The sequence below is a fragment of the Pinus tabuliformis genome, chromosome J (assembly GCF_031772625.1).
Source record: "Pinus tabuliformis cultivar Carrire ecotype Pingquan chromosome J, CPIR1, whole genome shotgun sequence".
Lineage (NCBI taxonomy): Eukaryota > Viridiplantae > Streptophyta > Pinopsida > Pinales > Pinaceae > Pinus > Pinus tabuliformis.
Genome location: NC_142295.1, coordinates 685,743,480 through 685,751,904, shown reverse-complemented (window position 1 = coordinate 685,751,904; position 8,425 = coordinate 685,743,480).

Below are 8,425 nucleotides of genomic sequence, written 5' to 3'. Positions count from 1 at the left end.
TTCCTGCAAACAAGAAAGAAACTATGGTTCAAAATTGAAGCAAGAGCAGTCTCCTCTAGGGGAGCCTCGGGAGGTATTGGTACTCTCTGGAATGATAACAAATTTGTAGTCATCAGTGAGGCCAGCAACACTCACTGGTTGCTGCTGAAAATTCAGAATCTGAACACTAAAGAAACTCATTGCATTTTTAATGTCTACTCTCCAGTCAATGCTGGGGAAAAAAAGCATGCTGGGATTTGATAAGACTTCAAGCAAACCTCATGCTATCATTGCCAGAGATCTCAATCTTACCCTCAGCTCGTTTGAAAAAAGAGGTGGAAGTGTTGTTCGTGATCCAGCAAGAGAATGGGCTGAGGATCTCATGCAAGACTGGGATTTTCTTGACATCAAACCCTCCTCCGGTAAGTACTCTTGGTCCAATAAAAGAATAGGCCCAGGTCATATAGTTGCTAGATTAGACAGATTTTTCATGCAAAGTTCTTATTTGTTGTTGGGATTAGAACCAAGAATGCACATTCTCCCTAACAGTATCTCGGACCATAAACCCATAAAGCTAGAATTACTAGCTCACCTCAACCTGGGTCCTATTCCCTTCAGATTCAGCCCAATCTGGATCAAGGAACCAGATTTCATGCAGCTTGTTAAGGAATGCTGGAACCAATCTATTAAAGGATCCCCCTTCTACATATGGGAAGAAAAGCTTAGAAGGGTAAAAAGAGGTCTAAAACATTGGGCCAAAAGTCTACCCAAACCTGATATTGAAAGAAAAAATATCAAAGTCGCCCTTGTCAATCACCAATCTCATATGGAAGACACTTTAGTCACCAAAAATCTGCTTGTCCAAGAAGCCCATCTCCAACAGCACTATAATAAGGCCTGTCTTGCTGAAGAGGAATACTGGAGATTAAAATCTAGAAATCTCTGGCCCAAATCAGGGGACAGAAATACTGCTTTTTTCCATAAACAAGCGCAGAGCAGAAAATGCCATAACACCATTTCCGAGATCAAGGTGGACAACGAAACTTTCAAGGACTTTGCAGACATAAAGAAGGCAGCCCACGCCCACTTCCTAAAGATGTATAGCGAAGAAAAGGTACAACATCAAGCTTCAAGTCTTTTATACATGATCCTAGCTACAATTTCTCCACGTATGAATGAAATCTTGGAGGCCAAAATAACCAAAGATGAAGTCAAAAAAGCCTTATATGGCATGGATCCGGACAAGGCCTCTGGGCCGGATGGATTCTCTGCCAGATTTCTCCAAACATGTTGGCCCATTATTGAAAAAGATCTGATTAAAATGATCCGAAAATCTCAGAACTCCCAAAAAATAAGCGGAAGCACAAATTCTGCCTTCTTAGCCCTCATTCCCAAGGAAAAAGGGGCCAGCAACTTCAGTAGATTCCGGCCGATCTCTCTATGTAACATTGGGTATAAGCTAATCACAAAAGTCATAGCAAATCGATTAAAGCACATACTTCCTAAAATAATCCCAAAGAATCAAGGCGGCTTCATCCAAGGGAGGCAGATAGTGGACAACTTCACCCTTGTTCAGGAGGCAATCCACTCAAGTCTCCAACGAAAAGAGCAAGGTATGGTAATTAAACTTGATCTAGAAAATGTATTTGATCGTGTAAATCACACTTTTCTGTTAAAAGTTATGAACAGGTTTGGGTTTGGATCAAACTTCATTAACTGGATCCGGGCTTGCGTTTCGGAGCCATGGATTGCCCCACTTGTAAATGGAAGAGCCACAGACTTCTTTAAAGCTTCAAGAGGGCTCAGGCAGGGGTGCCCTCTCTCCCCTCTGCTATTTTTCATTCAAGCCTCAGCTTTCAGTTTCCTGCTGGAAAAAAAAAATGCTTGATCAAGATCTTATGGGACTACGTATAGTAAGAGGAGTCAAGAACATTAATCACGCTTTGTTCGCGGATGAAACCCTGCTTTTGGGCGCTACCTCCCTCTCCTATGCCTCCAAATTCAAAGTTGCCCTGGAAGAATTCAGCATGGCCTCAGGCAGCGTTGTTAACAAGAACAAGTCTCACATTTACAGTTGGAATACCTCGCCCAGACTTCTCTCTACTATCTCTAGGTGCCTTGGATACGCAGCCTCCGCTTCATGGACCTCCTTCAAATATCTGGGCCTCCCAGTTGTACACAAAAGAATCTCAAGCAAAGATTGGCTAGCCCAGCTTGAAAAATTCGAGGCAAAAATTTTGGCCTGGGGCTTCACCTGGCTCAACTATGCTGGCAAATCCGTCCTTATCAAATCAGTGCTCGCTAGTCTTCCTATTTTTCAATTTACAGAGATGCTTGCTCCATCAATCATTCTAAAAAAAATGGGCGAGCACATCCGGAGATTCTTCTGGAAAGGTGGAAAGCAGAACGAAAGAAAAATTCCCCTCATCAGTTGGGAAGTTATTTCTAAGCCTCTGTGGGAGGGAGGACTTAATTTCAAAAATTTAGGCCACTTGAATGTAGCAATGGCTGCAAAGGTCATCTAGAGAATTTTCGTGCCCAATCTTGGTTGGGCCCAAACAGCTCTCAGAAAAAAATATTTCCAAGGCCCTCGCTCCAGCTGCCTAGATCAAGTAATCTTCCTGCCTAATTCGCCTTTCCTCAAACTTTATGATAAGGCCGCCTCCCTGATCAAAAACCACTATTATTGGATCTCGGGTAACGGCAAGAAAACAAAATTATGGACTGATAGAATCCTGTCCACAGACCCGATCAGCGACAGAGTGCATTTGGGCGAGCTACGGGAGTGGATGGAAAGGAATAAGCTTCATACGCTTTGGGATATCTCCCTCTGGAAAGACAGCGAATGGACAGGTTGGAAGACAGTGGATCTGCCAGAACGCCTGGTCGCTGACTGGGCCACGATGACTGGTCTTCTCCACGGCCTTGTGCCCTTGAACAGGAACACTCAAGACGTAATCAGTTGGGGAAACAAATCTAAAGGGTACTGTTGGTAAGGTAAATCCCCTCTGCGGACAGAGGTGATCCCACTAGCCTATCACAGAACTAGCCACAAACAAACCACGCTGCTACGCAAGTTCCTAGTTATGCATCAAAGGTGAATCAAGAAGACTAACCTGGAGTCCAACGCTATGATTGAAGCAGAGTTGATATCCTCGCTCCCTTGCTCCAACAGATCATAACGAATACCTGCACATGCAAAGGAAGAGACAGATACCAACATAAAAACTACCAAGGCACAACTATATTTCAGTCAGAAAGGAAATAAATCAACATATCACCATGATAGATAATGAGATTGGAACTATAATAGCAGTCGCTCATCAATTAATAAACAGGAAAAGTTACAACCATTGTTCTGACGTCGACCCTTCTCCTGGCTGGGCGAGTAACTATATGTGTCTTGACATGCATCTCTTCTCCGGCAGCATAACCTCTCTAGCACTCACTAGCATTCCTCCAAGAACTCAACATCTAACACTCCATGACCAATAATCATCACTACTATCACTCAATCACCAAATCACTAGCATAACACTAACACCAACACTCTCTCTAGCACTAGCTTGTCCAATGCATAATGACAAGCTTATATAGATGGAGAAGGGAGGAGGATGCGATGAACCGGGACACCTTTCGTGGATTTAGCAAAATCCATAAAGATGGATAAAGCTCGACAAAAGACTGATTTTCTATCCTCAGAAAAGCTCCATGTAATGAAGGAAACAACAGTCGGACGTGCATTAAGGCAAAAAGCACGACTAAATTTGGTTGGCGCGGCCATTGTTCTAAGACAGAGCGCCAATGGTCGCGCCCTCTTTTGAGGATCTCCATCATTGGTGCGGGTAGAATACTGTGGACTTGCGCCAATGGAAAAATAGCACTTTTTAGGGATGATCTGCAGAAGATGTCTTCAGGGAACATGGAGTACATACTCAGGGGAACATAATGCAAGTGTTTTTAGCCCTTGTCACTTCTTATAACTCCCGGAATGAGTCCTCTAAGGTAAGACAAGAGGAGTAACAGGGATGGTGACAAATTACTGTGTAACAGGTACACAGTTGTAGAGGGCTACGCTAAGCACCGAGAGAGACCGCACGTCCCCATAAACCCAGCACCATGGCAAGCAATCTGGCGATACCAGGCTTGGCCCAAAATAGACACGTTTGCGTGGATGCTGTGTCATGGTAGAATTTTCACCTTTGACCGTTTGTAGAAGCTAGGATACAACGAACCCTCCATCTGCCTCCTGTGCAGCAACAGTGAAGAATCAGCTGCGCATCTTTTCCTGGATTGCAGCTACGCCAAGCAGATATGGAGTGCCCTGTTGTATGTCTTGGATCCCTCCTTCCAGCTTCCGCATACAATGGCTGAACTCTTCGCTAGCTAGGCATCCAATTATCCTGGCCCTCCTCCTCAAAATCAGTTAATTAAATTAGCCCAGGCCATTCTTCCAAAGGTCATTTGCTGGCAGCTATGGATAGAACGCAATAGAATAACCTTCAGGAATGTCAGACAGCACCATAAAATCATTGAAGTCAAGATCAAGTGCCAAATAAAGGAATTTTTGTCCCAGATAAACGATGATGCAAATCTCACCCATCACGACAACGTTTGGGGCTAATTCATGGGATTACAATTTCTCCCAGCAATCAGAAAGGCACCTCCTCTCAGAGAATGGCAAATTAGGAAAACGGAAGCTGACTTCCAAGACTGGCTCAAATCTCAATCAAGCTACTTTAAGGGTAATCCGGGCAGAGCAGGTGCTGGAGGTGTCGTCCTAAACTCAATAGGAAAAAAATCCACTCATTTGCTTGGGGTCTTGGACACATGACCAGCACTCAAGCTGAGGCCTTGGCTCTCCTGCAAGGCCTCAAGACCCTAAAGGAGCTAGACATAAGGGAAGCAATTGTTATAGGAGACTCTCAAATCATCATAAGTGCAATGATCTCTAACTCCCTTGCTGTTGACCTTAAACTAGCCAGAATGATCTTCAGAATCAAGGCCCTTGAAAGTGATTTCCAGAAGCTGAACTACTATCATGTTTTGAGAGCCCACAATAAAGAAGCGGACAACGAAGCAAATAAAGCAGCCCTCCTCTTTGTCGGGGTCAAGCTAAAAGAAGGAAAAGAATCATGGGAAGCCATCCCTTAAGTCGCGATCCGCCATGTTTTACTGCCTGATCTTAAAAAAAATTGTCTGTATATCCAAGTGGGGGAAAATAGAGGATATAGAATCTACAGATCTTCATGCTATGGGAAAAATCTCAAGCCACAATAACATCCTCACTTCCATAAGTGAGACTTTTCAGGATTCAGACATCCTCATTGTACTCAGAAATTTGGCATTTAAGCCAGGAGGAATATAAATACAATATAACCGTTTCTGTCAAAAAAAAAAACAAGTGAATTATCATGTATATCAAGTTATGAATTATTGGTAATATGGAGTAGTTGTTGTGACAACAAGCTAAGTTCAAATCTTAGAAGGCATGCACCTCCCCTATACACGCTTTGTTGAATGTGACTATCGATTATGTTGAATACTGTTGATGTAACCTTTTGTATATTATTATATGGTGATTGAACTTATTTACTCAATTAAGCACCAAGTGAATCAACAAACCATGTTCTTCACTTAAGTGTGTGAGGGGGGATTGATCATATTTCTAGGTTTATTGTCTGTGAAAAGATGGGTTCCTATTTTGAAAAACAAGTGCACTACGTTGCATGTCAACAATATAACATATATATCTATTTATCTACGTAAGAAATTTTTCACTGTGCCTTAAATTGAGAGAGAAATTTTGCACCTCCTTCTATTAAACAATGATGTGTGTAGTTAAGTATTGGATGGAATTTTCCATTGTGAATAATATTTTATTTAAACTCAATTTTGCGACACCTTGACACATAACTAGTTTAAATTAAATTTTGAAGCTTATTATTGTTTGAGTGTCTTTTCTATGCAACATATCAATCAATAAATATTGAAAACTCTAAAGACTCTTAAGGACCATAGAAAATACAAAGATAGAAAAAAGTAGCAATTGCTTGAAACAAATGGAAACAAAATACATGTGGCTGAAATGATTCTAGATCTAATGCTTCTAGGGGAAGATATTTATGTTTAACATGACAATTAATTTTCAATATTGTGTAAAGCATCTCTTAGTGCTTTTGGGTTGGCAGGGGAAACTAATGGGATGTGTTTAATTGCAATAGTTATAATATCTAACAATGAAATCTATCCTTAATAGAATGAGAATAAGATAATTGAAGACATAAACAATTTTGTAATTTAATCTTAAACATCCAAACATGGCTAGCTAAAAACTTAGAAGAAACTTTCATCTCCTAGTTCATTTGTTCTACTTGGTGCACATATACATTCTTTCATGAACAACCTATTCCAACAATATTATGATTTCAAACACAACTAGTAGCAAACAACCCATATAACTCAAGTCCCATTAGTTTTTCCTTATTTCTCTAACGTGTACCCTTGACGGTTGCATTTAGTACTTTGAGGGGATATTCCTCTTCTAATGAGGGAGTTTCACTATTTATTTTTATATGACATGTTTTACAACTACCAAGCAAGACACAATCCTTGAAGATAAATTCTTTGAACAAGTTGTGTGTTTATTCCTTTCATAAAGGCTCACTCATTAGGTGTTATCTTTAGCATAAGTTGGGCACTCCACTGCTAGAGATTCCTTGGAACATGGGAAATCCATTTCGGGTTAATATTAGTAAATGTTAACACCCCTCCATATGTTATTCTATGAAGGAGAGGAGGGTATAATAGGTTGAGTATTTTAGTGAATGAGTTTTTTTTTTTTGTTAACAAAGTTGGTTACTAGTTTTCCTATTCCAAAAAGAAAAAAGGGAGCTTGCTTCCATTACATCAAGGCAAAATGGATAAGGGAAACCTGGAAGAGAAAAAGAGGGAAAGCAGTCCCTATCTTCTATGCCTTTCCTCCTTTGTTTCTGAGAATACCTATTGCACTTTCCTTATAAATTCGGACAAATTGATTCAACATAAATTTACATTTACAGAGCATAAGAAAATATTAGAGAAAATAACATAGATTTATGGAGAGAATTGGAAATAGAGCTTCTAAATTTTTTTTACTGAAGGCTCTTGTTGTGGGTGAGGTTGGTTCTTGCTGCTTTAGTAGTTGGAATTTTCTCCCATCTAATTGATTAGTATGCCCTTCAAATAGTTAATAGTTTCTTCCATGTGCTTACACTTGTGTTTTAGAGCTGCAATTTCTTTCCTCTTCTCTTCCAACTGTCTCTTAAGAAAGGAGTTCTCAAACTTAACATCAAATTTAAAATCCTTGATCATTTCTCTAATATGATCAATCATGAACTTGTTGGCTCTGCAAACTTCACAGTTCTCACACTTTGGAACATTGGCCAGAGGGTTCCATTCCATATGTGTTGAAAGTGGACACTCCAAAAAGGAAAAATAGAGACAAGAAGCAGTAGAGAGAAGGAACGCATTAGACCACAAGAAAGGCCTACAATGTCAGTAAACTACAAATGAAAGGGCAACAGAACTTCATAGATTAAACGATCTCTCCTCATAAGTAATGGAAATAACCAAGGATCATTTTTGTTGTTCAGACACAAGAGATGTATGGGGGAGAGAAGCCCGGCGATGGCAGTGACGATGAACACAGTCACGAAGAGAACGCAGTCACAAAGACAGAGAGGGTGAACACATCTAAAGAGGTGGGGGAGATAAGGGAGGAGGGTGAAGATAGCGAACACTGGGGACAAAGAGACAAAAACGAGGGAATGAAGCAATGCATTACTATAAGCATAGCTGAGATCGATCATTGGGAGGGGATATATGTATATATATGTGTGTATATATATATATATATATCTATATCTATCTATATATATATATATATATATATATATATATAGATATAGCAGTGTTGAGGGCCACTTCATAATAATGATCATCAGTTGATCACGAAAAGAATATGCAACCACTATATGCTTGGGAGTCATAATCTGACTATGTTGAATGTCCATGATATGAGATCGATCATTGGGAGGGGATATATATATAGATATATATATCTATATATATATATATATATATACATATATATACATACATACATATATACATATATATATAGATATATATATATATATACATATATACATACATACATACATACATATATATATATATACATATATATATATATATATATATATCTATATATAGCAGTGCTGAGGGCCACTTCATAATAATGATCATCAGCTGATCACGAAAAGAATATGCAACCACTATATGCTTGGGAGTTGTAATCTGACTATGCTGAATGTCCATGAAGATTTTCCTGATTTTCCTATTATTCTGATTTCTTGCTTTTCGAGATGATATGATTTTTTCCCACCTTGTTTTCCTTGACAGA